Source organism: Anopheles bellator, chromosome 1 (genome assembly GCF_943735745.2).
Source record: "Anopheles bellator chromosome 1, idAnoBellAS_SP24_06.2, whole genome shotgun sequence".
Lineage (NCBI taxonomy): Eukaryota > Metazoa > Arthropoda > Insecta > Diptera > Culicidae > Anopheles > Anopheles bellator.
Window position 1 is genome coordinate 8,511,486 of NC_071285.1, and position 13,675 is coordinate 8,525,160.

A 13,675-nucleotide genomic window follows, 5' to 3' on the forward strand; every position below is an offset into this window, starting at 1 on the left:
TTTTTCGTGCTGACGGAGCAGAAACCACCGAAGCCCCGCGTCGCCCGCTGGCAGAGGGAGCAACGCGAGAAAAGAGTGTTTAGAAAAAAGCGTCATTGCTTGTCATTACGCTGACCTTGAACATCGATCGCACGTGCTGTGAAGGCTTCCGAAGGGAGCGTAAAAAATCGTTACACAGGGTCACGACTACTGCACTCAGCGGGATTCGTGATCCGTTTCATAGGCACAAACTTGTTGTCCAGGAACAATACCCGGCGAAGGAAGGTTGCTAAAATGAGTTTACGAAAGTAAAAGGAAGTAATTGCTTAATTGCAAATCTGTTATTAATTTATTATTATTAAGTTTACAGAATAGGGCCAGAGTTGCTTTATTCCTGTTAGTTTTGGGTTTCGTTTAAACACTTTAGGGGTATTACTTCATTTGAATGGTTTGAATCATTAGTTTTTCTCACTTCTCACGTCCAACGAACTCTCACTGCTCACGGTGAGAAGCGTGCGGTTGGGGCCGGTGACGTCGGTTGTGGGCGGCGGCGCAGGGCGCTAGGGCGGGGAGTGTTTTGTAAGCTCCTTCGAGCGAACAGAAAATGGGAGAAGGAAACCCCCGGTCGCCCGTCCCTGTCTTGCCTGTTTTAATGCACGCTTTGCATAACATCACCAACCTCACGCCACCTTGCGCACGCAAGGCGCATGTCCGATGGTGAAGATTTTCCTCCGTCATGTGAGAGCAGTGACGGGCAGCAGCAGCAACGAGTTGGAACCCGTGTTTGGCGGTGTGATGGGTCTGACATCAGCCTACTTCGTTCGGTATTTTCGAATTTTCCGGACTTTTCTCGGGAGCGAGCACTCTCCCGTGGTTACGTCGTCGTGCTCCAGTGGCGGGAGATGTTTTTCTCATCTCACTCGCTGCTCACCTTACTGATTTCTCACTGCCGCTTCTTTTCAGTGCGCTCTCGCCCGCTCTCTCTCACTTCGAGCTGTGGTTGTGTGCGTGCGTCTTCGACAGAGAGCGAACCGGACGGAAAACTCAGCAGGCCGTGCGGAAAAATCTCCCGACGCGAGGGGTTCCGTTAGAAAATCAGCTGTTATTTGTTTTTGCGGCCCTTGCTGCTGCGTGTACGGCAGGCAGAAAATGACGTCTCTCAATTTATGATCCTCTCGTTGCGTGCTCGTGTATGTGTTAACTTTGCAGTGAATATGTTCGGCGGTCCCTTTGAGTTCGGTTCGGCATCGCCCAACCACTAACACCAGGATCGCAGAGGGCCGTGTTTTGATGACATCATTTTCTTCCTACTCTCGCACACGCCGTCCTCGGGTTGATGGCCTTCTCGCTCTGGAGGCGGATTTTGCGTTATTTTTAACCGATTGCCGCATTATCCTGCCCTGCGAAGGATGCGTCGAAGGGTTTTGTTGTGATGGAAAACGGATTTGCTGAAGTGTGCGGTACCTTCGTATGCTAATTTGTAGGGTCGTCCAAAATGTAGATTTCATGCTGTTTCTAATTTTGTCTTTAGGATGCCACTGACGCAACTAATAACATCAAAAAGTCGAAACAAATTTAAACACTGCGTCATGTTTTTTTCCCCAGTATTATCTATATCTAAAAAACTGTCGATGCTCCATTAACTCTCCTTTTTTTCTTCTTCTTTTAGGTAAGTTAATGATCGTATCCTTCAAAACGCGGTAGGTTATGTTGGCCACCGGTCTATTTATTCGGTTGAAAGTTTGTCAAGAAAATTCGAAGTAATGGTGAAGCAAATGGTGTCTGGTCAGGTCGCTGACCACCGTGTGGGCCCACCAGGTGGGCAAACAAACTCGAAATTCAAACGAAACGATTACGACGCAAATAGGGAACCACCCGGGCGTCGGGTACGTTAGAGAAATCCAGGAATCCAAGGCGAGGTGATTGAACACACACGGGCCCCTGTTCGGGGCAAACGTTGACTCATCGCCAACAGTGTGTACACCCCTCACATTACTGGCCCACCTTTCCCCCGGGGCGCAGCGGTCAAAGAAGAAGTCATTCTACGGTCGGTTTTAGTGCCGTTAAAGTGTCAACGTCTCGCGGTTGGAGCCGCCTGTGGGGTGCGTAAATCACGATAGTGTCGAATCACGCATACAAACACCGGCTTCCTAAATGTCCAGAGACGACACGGGCAGCCCCCGCGCGCCGTGAGGTATCGACCATCGACATCGAAATTCAATTTTCATATCGTCCGAATGGTGGATCCGTTAACCATGAACACGTGCTCGCTGCGCCCCGGGCACCCTAAGGTGCATTGAGCTTTTGGCGTTGTTCAGAAACTTTAGAAACAACGGTGACGGATGGCCAAGCACTCTCCATCATGGACTCCATTGCTGCGCTCGACCTCTGAGATGCTCTTGACCGATAAGTCTTATGTGGGTCGTCGGCGACGAGGACGATGGCGCCCACTATGACTATGATGGGAGGTCATTCATACGCATTTTCTTGAGTGAACGATACTTGCCGTGGGTTCCGTTGCGGAAGGTAAGCTTCTTATTGTCGTAGCAGCGTTATCGCTTGCGTTACTTCAATATGTTGTAATGATCTTGAGTGGTCTGAAGCACTGATGGACTTGTATAGAACAATGGGTAACGCGTAGGAATTGAATGCCTATTTCAATCACAAGAAGCACAATGCCCGATGTGGCATGCAAAAATCAGGCACAGGTCAATGTCAAGATCAACGTCGAAATCATACCCCAGACGGACTGGAAAACTAAGCGACGTGGAAACATAACCTCTTCCGACACACTGAGCTCACTGGTGCCGGGCTCTATCTCCTCGAAACAGCTGGAAAACTTTTCCGCTAGGCTTCAGCGTCAGCTTCTGTGATTGAAAAGAACACGGCTCGCAGCGCACCACTCTTGAAACCACCCTATGTTTTGCCGCCGGGAACAATGGCGGACGGAAGTTTCCCAACACTTTTGCCACCAAGGATGCCGACGGCGAGGTGTGTGCGCGCGCGGATGTCATAAGAAATGGGCTGCAGGAAAAAAGGACCAGCACACCACCATCGCATCCGCTGGCTTAAGGAGGGCCCCGAAGTTGCGCTAGACAACGGGGGGAGAAGAAGCCCAATGATAGATGAGTGTGTGGTGTGTGCCGTAGGCAACATCAGTCGCTCCTACGCTGGGCCCGGGACGCTCTGTGCGCTTAGTTTGCGAGACGAGCAGAATAGCCTTCTGACAGGCGCAGGAGGCAATCATCTCATTTCGTGTCGCCGAAGATCAAAGTCCGGGGCACCGGCCGGATGGAGAACTTCCCTTCTGCTCCTCGAAACTGAAAGCGGCCAAGCGGAATTCTTGGAACTTTGGGATGCGTATGTGTATCAGGCGCAATTTCGAGGCAATTCCTCACACAAGTTTCGCTTTTACAGCATTACGCACGGCGTACCGTTCCGTTTGACTTCTAATTAATTGCGTAAATGTTTAACCAAAGTGTATCCTTTTGTAAATCATATTTCAATTGTTGTTCCAGGAAACGATTACCTTTGGAAGTGGCAATTAACTTTTGGCACGCATTAATTACGAGTGGGCGAGGCGCCAGCCCTGGTCGAAGAGTTTGAAGTTGAACAAAATGAATGTTCTTCTTCTGTGAATGACGAAAAACGGGGCATTACCATGAAGTATTAATTATTTAATAACTGGAAGGAACTCGTTACCTGCAGTCTGTGGCCGAAAATGAATGGTGCCGTGTCTTCAACCGGCGGCGTATGTGTGTTGTCGATGAGGACACCGAGAATCCTTCACACACAGGCCGATTGCATTAGTCACGCCCTTCACGCCGTTCAACACGATCCGCTCGCCGAGGGAAGAAATCAATTCACCGAAGATCCTGCGATCGGTTGCCGGACTTGCCCACACTCTTCTTGAATGGTTGTTCCTCCGAAGCGCCAGCCATGTTGTTTTTTGAAGATCCTAACCCTTAGGTCATGAAGCACCACCGTCTCTGAAGTTCCGACCGAGACCACCTGCGGGGTGTGGTAAATCGGACACTTTCGTCCTCTCTCTCTCTCTCCCTCTCTGTCTCTGGATAGATTGTTCTCCCGGGCGATTCGTTAATGGATTGGTCACTCGGGGTCCCAGAATGCAACAACGAACGAAGCGTTCCGGTTGTGATTGAGTAGGTCGCGGTCATCGTACGCGCGCGGCCACCGCCTATTGCTGCTGCGCAATGCAGTACTCGAGAAATCAATCTTGGTTCCTTCGGGGGAGGACACAGTATCGTGTGTATCGAATTCTTGTGCATTGAAAGTGTATCAAATTTATCATTCTGAATCCGTTTCCTTTCCATCTTTCAGTATTTGAAATACGAAACATTAAACGAAGCGGAAGCTCGATTGCCGCCGGTGGATGGGTTTTCTCTGCTCTCTGCCGAACTCTCGAACCCAATAAACTCGAAAGTACACTCGACGTAAATCTTCCGTAAACTCCCGGCCGACCCACACCAGAAAAAGGTAAACGGTCACCGGTCTTATCACCCATTATCGGGGGGTGGCTGTGATTGAGGTGCAAGGGACGGAAAATTGTTGGTGCTTAGCAATCAGGAGGACCCTTCGATTGATTATTGCGCACCGACGGGGAAGGTTTTACTCGTCCCTGAAGCTGTGTGATGCTGCGGATTGGAATCCGTGCGTTCCCAGTGGCCACATTGGGAGCTCTTCTTTTTTACGTGCTTTTCCTTTTTTGGCCAACTACCGGAGCTCGAGCAACAATTATCGGGCGAACGAAAAAAGGGAAGGTTCCCGAACCCGAAAAGGGCGCACTCAGTGCCCGTCGTCGCCGTAAGAGAGATAAAAAGGGACACCCATGGAGAGAGGCCGATGAGAGCAACAGGGAATTGGAAAAGGTGCCAGCTCAAGGTGACCAAGCTCGGGGCCAAGCAAAAAGGACCAAGGACCGGCACACCGCACCTCCATTGAGTTTTGTGTGCCGTGTGCAACGATTTAACTTGACAAAAAGAGTGCTGTGCTCTGGTGGTGGTGCCTTTCACGCGCTCAGACCTGACGCTCTGGCCATCGGTCCCATCTGCGACCGATTTCTGCCGATCTTTGGCAAAAGTGCTGTGAAAATATTTTTTGAATTAAACTTTTCCATTTTCCATTTCCTCTCCCCTTTGTGACGGCCCCTGTGGCCCCGATGGTTGGCTTTCGAGACAACTGTTAGCCAATGATCCTGAAGGTGCTGTGTTATGTTGTGTTGTGCTTCGCTTTGGAACCTCTTTCCGAACAAAGTCGTAACGCGCGACAGTTGCGAGACGATGCTAAAACTTTGCCGTAAGCTTGTTTCGCGCTCACCGTTGTGGGGACCCCGTGAATGGCGTTACGGGTTGTTTATTATTTTTAACTTTTATGTCCGGTTAAATGGAACAGTTGGCAGTAGCGCAGCAGCAGGAAGGAAAACACACAATTTCGAAGGCGATTGCGGGGCACGGATGGGACACGGATTTTAACTGGCCGGCCGATGTTGTTGATTTTTTTCTCAACGTCCGCCTAGGCTAGAAGCGACACACTAAATTTTCAAATACCACCTTTCCCGTGTACCGGTCGCATTCGTTCGCTCCCTCGTGTTTGTCAGTCGTGTTTTTTGTCACTTTCCATCAGCGAATGCAAAACATACAGCCAATTTTCTGGCCTCCTCCCGGACAGGTTGGGTTGCAGTGGCGATTGAATGACGTTCTGTTGGCTCCAACGGCGGATGACATGATTTTTGTGTCACTTAAATTGAATCATTTTCTCGTTTTTCAGCGAGAACACGTGAAACACCGGGACAAGAATTCCATTTTATATAGTACAAAAGAAAACTAAGCCGGATCATGATCCGTCAGGGTTGTTTGCCGAAGCCTATTACTTAATGCAGCGACGTATCGTTCATGTGACCATGTTCAAACAGTGGGTGGAAAATGTAGCACAGTCAGGTGTACCTTTTGACATGTTCATCCCGAGAATGGTTAGAACGGAATTGCGAAAGTGGCCAATTAACACCGCTCCGCCGTGCTCTGTACCAGAGCTCTCTGTGTTGTCGTAAACAACACCAAAATGGAGTCGTTATTTTCTGCATCCACGTGACAGACAGGTTAGTTCGATGCAAAGTGATATAATTTCTTCCCTAAACTGTGCTACGTTGCGTATGCACTTTAGCTACTGGAGTAGGATTTGAGTCTTTGCGGACCTCTTTAGACATGCCTCCTCCGCTGGTAGATCTCAAAAGGATTCACATACGTTACGTTTTGGTTTATAATTGGAACGAGCAAAAAATGGCCATGTCCAAAAATAGTCAGTATTAGCTTCCTGATTTTGACCCTGTGCACACGAATCGTTTGTTTTAATTTTGACACATTCTCTTTTCCACTGTTTCCCGCTGTGCGCATCTCACTCGTTCACATAGTGAGAAGCGCAGTTCGTTGTGAGAGAGTTTTCAATTTGCGAGCGAGAGACTGAACTCGCTCGCCGCTCAGAGCAAAGGCTTCTCACTCTCTTGCTCTCTTTTGCATTCGAAAGGTAAACGGTCGTTCATTGTGTTCGTGCACAGCTGATGGACATCGCTCTTCAGGGTAATTGTGTTTCTGTTCGTAATTTCGTTTAACGTTGTTTGTTGGCTGCAATGTAAAGGAAGCGACACTTAATAAAAGTACGAAAATATTGTTTCTTGGCGAAACAGGCAAACTCACGTATTCTAAGCACAACACAGAGAAGCCTCGTGAGAGCATCGCCGTGCGTGAGAGATCGTGCTCACCCGGCTAGGGAGTGAGAGACGAGCGAGCTGGTGAGAGAGCGAACCGTCGATCGCGCCGAGCGGTTGAAGATTCAAGTTACGGAGAACCGTTTGAGCCGTTGTTCGGATTGGTCGCGTGCGCGCGTGGCAATCGAATTCTCGGATAGTTTGCCAGCTGTCCAACGGGCAACACGAACCAGCACGCGGGGGCGACTTAAATCTCAGCGCTCAACAAAGAGTCGATTCCTTTTCAAACCACTTGACGTAGTTTATTTTTTATTGCAAAAACAAAGCCCAGCGAAACGTGTGCAATGTTGTGCTTGAAGAATAATTGTAGTGAATGTTGATTCGTGTGTTGCGCCACCGTGCGTACCTGTTGATGCGATCGCCGTGTCCGTGGTAAGAGGCCGTTGGGTTGGGCTCTGAGGTTGTTTTTTTCGCTGCTCTGTGGCCTGTGCTTTGTGTCCACCGTTCAAGTGACGCGCAACGGTGCAATGGTGCGGTGCTAAGTACTGTTACTTTCGGCTGAGCCTCGCACAACGACTGGCAGTCAGCTTAACGCGTGTTACTCAAGTAAATTAAACCGAAAAAGTGCGTTTTGTGTTGCGTGTCGATGGCGAATCGTAAATTCGGATCTGAGCACACCTGTCGCGTTCGGGATAATCCGTCTCGCTCCGGCGTCTGTCTGCACCCGAAAATCCGTCCATCCGGCATTCATCATCATTAGAATAGCATCGGCCGGTCGCAAGCATCACAAACACTCGCACACAGACACAACAATGGTTCGATCTTCAGCGTACAGCATCATCCGGTAGAGAGCGAGTGTTGTGGTGTGCGTGCGTGTTCCGGTGGAAAGAATAGAACGAAAAAACATAGAACCAGCTGCTGCCACCGTCCACCGGCAAACTGTTGCCGGGGTCCGGTGTTGCTAGAGAGAAAGTTCGATGATCGGGCTTCTTGTTGTGTTGTGTATTCTAGCCTCGCAATTTGTATGGGTGAACGATCTGGGAAGAGCGATCACCGGCGGGCAGACCGCGGAAACCCCGCTCGCTGGTATCTCATTAGCATCGCAACCTGAAAAGTATATTAACAACCACTTAGCTGGCCACTGCTTGTTGCCTGGGAGCAGCATAATTGATAGAACGACGAGCCCATGAGATGAGGAAATGATCGTTTACACACCCGTTTGACGTATCGAGCCATGTTGACAACTGTCGCCGCTGACTGATTGTGACAAATCACACGAGGTCCCCTGACTGGGGTTTGTTTACTTTTAGTGCCCCGTATCGCAGTAAAATCGATCCATTTGAATAAATGTGCAACACATTGCCGTCTATCAACCAACCTTCTCGCTCTGGTGATCGACCCCCACGATCAGGCGGGCGGAATCGGAAGACGGAAGTATAATTAATGAAACACCAAGCCACGGAACGGAAGCGCGGGATGCATATAAATGAAAACGGGCGAAAATCTATCACGAACCACCCCGGGACGGAGGAATCGTGCACCGGGATGGTGAATTTATTTATTTTTACTACCAACCGCCCCGGGCGCTGGTAAAGTGAGCAAAAAGCGCACCACGCAAGTGCGCCCCCGAGGGCGGCTCGTGGCCAACCGGGCTGGAACCATCATCGATCGTGTGGAATAATATTTTCTCCATTTATTATCGTTGGTGCGGCTCCCCGAAGAAGTGGTAAAAAAATAAAATCCGCGCGCGTGAAACACTGGCGCACCGACACGTCACGGTCGAGTGCCGTGGCGAAGCATTATGGTAAAAAGGATAAAATTTCACAATTGAAAAAACGAAAAACTGTTAGTTCTCTGGCCAGACAACCCCAGTGTACTGAGTACTGTTGCCGCGGTACTGCTCTCTGGGCCGAACGGGGGGTGCGCACAATTGTCCTACTAAGTTCCGCGGAACAGCGGAACACTATGAATTTCAAATCAAATGGTCCAATTAGAAAGAAATCGGCAAATGGCTTAATTAGGTGCCGAGAGTGGGGCCGATGGGAAGGCGGGCAAAAAGAACCGTATTTCGTGCTAATGTTTTTCGTTCGATGCATTCAGTTTGCGCCGCGGCAACGACGGGATTCGCGGGATCAGCGGAACTATGACCCCGATCGCTGTTTTGTGCCACGATCGTCAGAGCTCTGGTCTGTCCCGAGGGATATTCTAACTCAACGACTAGACCGTTCGACGTTAGAAAATCAATCTGACGACTCCTTTCTCCGGTCGCTGCCTGGCCGTAATCGGAACGCTTTCCTCCCTCAGTTGAAGGGCCCCGGCGTGTACGAAGCTGATAATTAAGTTTATGGTCATCTGGCACCATTCAAGTGACACCCTTGACGCGGTGACGGGGTATCCAATTTTCGGCTCATGTTAAAGGTCAACTTGCTTCGGGTGTTGCTGTGTCCAAAAATGAGTGGTTTTAAAGTGGAGATGATTGGATTTCCGTCCGTGACCCGTTGGTAAGAAGTTCTGCGACCGGTTAATGGACCCCGGCAACTTTTCCCTCTAGAGACACAGCGGGGCCGTTAACTTCTTCTCTGGGCTTCTCGATTATCTACCCATAGGAAATCGTAACACGAGATCCGAATTTTGTCTGGCTCTCCACACCGCATCGAATATTTGGTGTGTTATCATATCTTGGTGCCGTTGGTCGCCCTTGTTTTGGGCTGTATGCTAATCGCACAGCGATCAATATTTATGTCTAGTTTTACGATCACAAAATCGCCAGCGACCGGATTCGTCGTTGTGTTATGTGCGCATTGACCAAGATTTGCCCCACTGAGGGCTTCCGGTAAAACAACACCACTGCGCCACCCCCGGAGTCTGGATAGTTTTGTTACATAAAAATTGGTTCCCTAATTTCGCGCAATATTGAATAATAGCAAACGTAAGCGGGTTGCTCGTCCCAAAAAAAAAACGCCAAATTATAATCAAAAAGCGCGTAAAATGTAAATGCAGCTGTTGGAGTGTCTGCGCCCTGGTCTGGCCGACATCAGATATCGGACACAGAGCGGCGGGACGTGAGCATAAAACTGGTTCCACAGACTCCGTCGAGGCAGCGGAAATAAAACCGCTGCGGAGTCCCCGGCCGAGCTACGGCAATTTATTCATTGATATCGAAATGTCACACATTAATGTTGTGTTTTGATCATTTTTAGCGTGGCGTGGCGTGCGTTTCCTTTAACCAACTAACCTTTCCTCGTTGGTCTACTCTCGCTCTCTTAAATGTGCCATCCTGCCAATGTCTTGTGTGGTGCCTTTTTCCGTTAGATTACCGAATACCTGGCCACCTTATTTCTGCCCCGAAATGTATATTTACGTTCGAGCGATCAGTGCGACCTCGTTCGGGAGTGGCTTTAGAGCATACTATTCTACCAGCAATGTGCTCCGTCGTTGGGTTGGTCGATACGACGATCCGCTGCTTCAACACGTTGCATAATTGATTGACTCTTATCGGGTGAGAAATGATTTATCAAACACACGGACGGACGCAAACTGGGTCATCTGCGCGGGACCGCTCCGGACGGTGGACCCTGGTTACTGCGGCACTTTCTGCGGTTATACGGAGGATGGTGTCAATTTATTCGATTTGCTAGATTCGAAATTAGCCAGCACACTACTCACCCTTGCTCGCCCTCTGATACGACGTTGATGGACGCTCATGATGGTACTTCTTAACCAACCTGGACCCGTTAACCCCCGGTTAGGACACGTCGGGTCTTTAAATGGAATTCTGATCGCCTGGCTTCCTTTTCGAGGAACATTACGTGTCAATGCTGGTTCCTTTTGGGCGTAAAACGTCGGCTTCAGAGATTGATATCGGGCACAGAAAAGGGCACACCACCGAACAGCTACAAGAAAAAGGAGTTGCTGCACACGGGGTCGGTTGTGCGATTTATTAATATTTAATTCAGCCATCAAAGTCTCCTCTCCGGGGTTGACCGTTTCCAGTTAGCTGAGCCGCCGCCCCCTTTCGCTGAAACCGTTTCACGGGGCCCCGGACTCATCAAATATTTCTGTCAATAAACTTCACTTCGAACACTGCCGCCTGCCTTCCCGGAAGCCCCGGACGGGTGGCGAAAGATTTCCCAGTTCTGTCACGGCACGGCGTCGAAGATAACTCAATAACGTAACGAAATCTAATCTTGGTCGGCGGTCTGCACGCCCCCCGTGGAGTGCTTCGATCGAAAACTGTCAAACATTATTTATAACGCTCTTCCTCTCTTCCCTTCTTTCTCGTCTTTTGCGGACGAAGCAAGGCCTGCCTTGTCCTAATTTGTGATTTTCACCCCTGTTTGCTGCGCGTATCCTTACTAATCAAATTAAGGGTGTTTTGACTCAATGGCAGCGCTACGTTACTGGCATCGTTACGATTAAACGGAATCGTAACGTTCTCGAATGGGCTTCTAACGATGAGGCGTTACGTGCGTTACTGTAGTCAGGGGTTTGCGAATGGAAAGCTCTCCCTAGTCTGCGTGTCTGCGTCGTGCCAAGTTCATCCATATCCGAGGGTCATCGGGGACATAAATCATACTTATGCTTTATGAGCCCCCTATATATGTTGCCGGACTGCCGGCCGGCCGGTGCCCTGCTACGATTTGCCGCTAGCCCTGGAGATTGTTATGAAAAATTAATCCTCAGGTCGCATGGCTGGCGGACGTTTCTGGTTGGGTTTGGTAGAGTGGATTCAGCAAAAGGGATTGGTCTACTTTGATTTCAAGGATTAAAAACTGACTCATTTTTTGATGGAAAATTTAAGTCCCCTTGTTAAGTGCGACTTAAATTACAAATTCCGAATTCCCAGTGCCCGGCGGGGCTCACAATCGTCATCAGTGAGCCGTAAAGATTCTGCAGCAAATAAAAAAATAAACAATAATACTAAATAGAGCCTTAAATGCAGGTCAGTGGTGAACACGGCGCTTTCACCAGCCAGAGCCACCACACAACGATGGCGGCCACAGTGGAGATTCCGCGCGCCCCACCATACCATAATTGTGTTTTTCCTCGGTGGGAGGAAAATCATTTTCCATTTTTTCCACCCACCGTTCCGCGCCTTACGATGAGTTTCTTTCCACCAACCTTTTTGGGGACGACTTTCTGTGTTGCGACTTATGGTTCATGGTTCGGCGGCGGCGACGACGACGATGGCGGGTGTGGTGAGTCTAATGCGTTGGACTCTGGGAATTAGAACATGAGAACGGGTCGCGGGCTGCGGCGCGCCAGGCAGACCATTGTTTTGTGGTCGACGGTTTTTTTCTGTGGTGGCTGCTCTGCCTTTCTGTAGTTTAATCCCGGGCGCATATTGGGAAGAAATGGATTTAGTTCATCACGACGCCCCGGGCCCGCGCGCTTCGTCAGAGAAATTGGAACAGAGAATCTGCTTTCAACCAATGGGCTTTCGTCACAGGCACGGCGTGCCGATCGAACACACTGCGGGCCTGGGTTTTACTTTTTTTTACTTGGAGATCCCGCCCAAGTCCCAGCGCAAGTAAGGCCCGATGTATAGGGTACCTCTGTCCTCTAGGGCGAGGGATTCGATTGTTGGAAACGCGGCTAGCAACAGCCGTCCATATTTGTTTGCTGTTTCGAAATGGAGTCACCGGTGGTGTGTTCCGTACTTATACCATGCGAAGTTTATTGACGCTAAATGGGTGGGTAAATATTTTTATCCTTCCATCGGCTACCGACGTTAACGCGCCCGGTTGATGTATTCATGCAATCGTAAACAACACAATTGACAGAAAATTGTGCGTGGCGAAGGATTGAGAGTCGCACAGGGTTCGTTCTGCCTTCGCGGACCTCTTTGGGTGCGATTTCCATCCAAGTTTCAAGAGTCAAAACGCGGGCTCTTAGTCATGGGTCGGCAACTAATAACTGTTTGCTGGGAGGTGGCCCCCATTTGGATTTTTACCTAAGAAAATACCAATTTGCTGCCACTTGCCAACAACGCCCGGTTCCGGGGTGTTTGGTGGCACTGTTTATTACTGCTTTCAATGTCGCCTTGGAGGGCGCGCAAGGAGTGAACTTTTAAGTAGCACCAAACAACAAGCCCTCGAGAGCGCACGGCCCACCGCCAGCAAATTGTGAAGTACCCAACGCGATCTTCGACGAAACAACAATTACACACAAGCGTGGCGCTGGGCGGCCAACGTCCTCCAAAAATACCGACCCTCATTAGGTGGACCGACGGTAAGGGCGCACTCCGGTGAGCGAGAGAGGGTTGTTAACCCAGTTAGATGATCTTGGGCAGCGCAGTGTAAATGCTAAACAACCAATCATCGCTCGATCATTAGGACCCCGGACACGCTTTCAAGCCCTACTGGAGAGTTCCCTTTTATTTACAGCTCGGTCATCGACGGTAATGTCTCTCCAAAAGCCTCCCAAAACCCGACACGGAAAATTGTCTTGATGATGGACCGCGGACATTAAAGCAAGAGGAAATCGAATCAAGTCGGCCACCGGCCAATTGGTCAACTTGCGGTACCGTTTCGAGCCACGTCAATTATTTTCCCCGCCGCAGTGCCCCTTGCGAAGGTCTCCGCGAAAAGCTTCCGTGAGTTGTGTTGTGGCAGGAAAAATCGTTATGAAAATTGGGCCTCATTGAAAGCGATAGATTGGTTGGATCGAGGTTGGCACAGTTCTTCTGCGTGCGCGCCTCTCACGACCTAACCTAAGAAAAGTGGCTCACCCGGCTCATCGGCTGCTCTCTGATGCGGACCGTGGGGAGACTTGCCTCACAGTCCGCATCGAGTTGAGACGCGGATTTTGGCTTCCTTTTGCTGGGGGGGACCCAAGCCCCAAAATCAGTTCGGTAAACAGCGCCCGTGCCGATCATAACGCCCCTTTGCGTTGTTGCCTCAAATTGTTGCCCTTTCGGAAACCAGGCAGGCAGGCAGCTTTTCTCCGCTTTTCTCCGGGCCCACTACTTCCTCG

The 13,675-nt window shown here is 49.8% G+C and overlaps 1 protein-coding gene across 4 annotated transcripts in view; it reads left to right on the plus strand.

The window, feature by feature from the left end:
- The window catches only part of LOC131206135 (MOB kinase activator-like 2), an 86,710-nt gene that overhangs the window by 14,721 nt on the left and 58,314 nt on the right, over positions 1–13,675 (plus strand). Inside the window, exon 1 of one of the 4 annotated variants that reach the window (XM_058198556.1) lies at positions 6,993–7,132. The exons of the other annotated variants lie outside the window; for them this stretch is intronic. The gene's annotated coding sequence lies outside the window, so the exon portion shown is untranslated. Of the gene's footprint in view, positions 1–6,992; positions 7,133–13,675 lie in introns of those variants that run through there. 4 annotated transcript variants of the gene reach the window in all.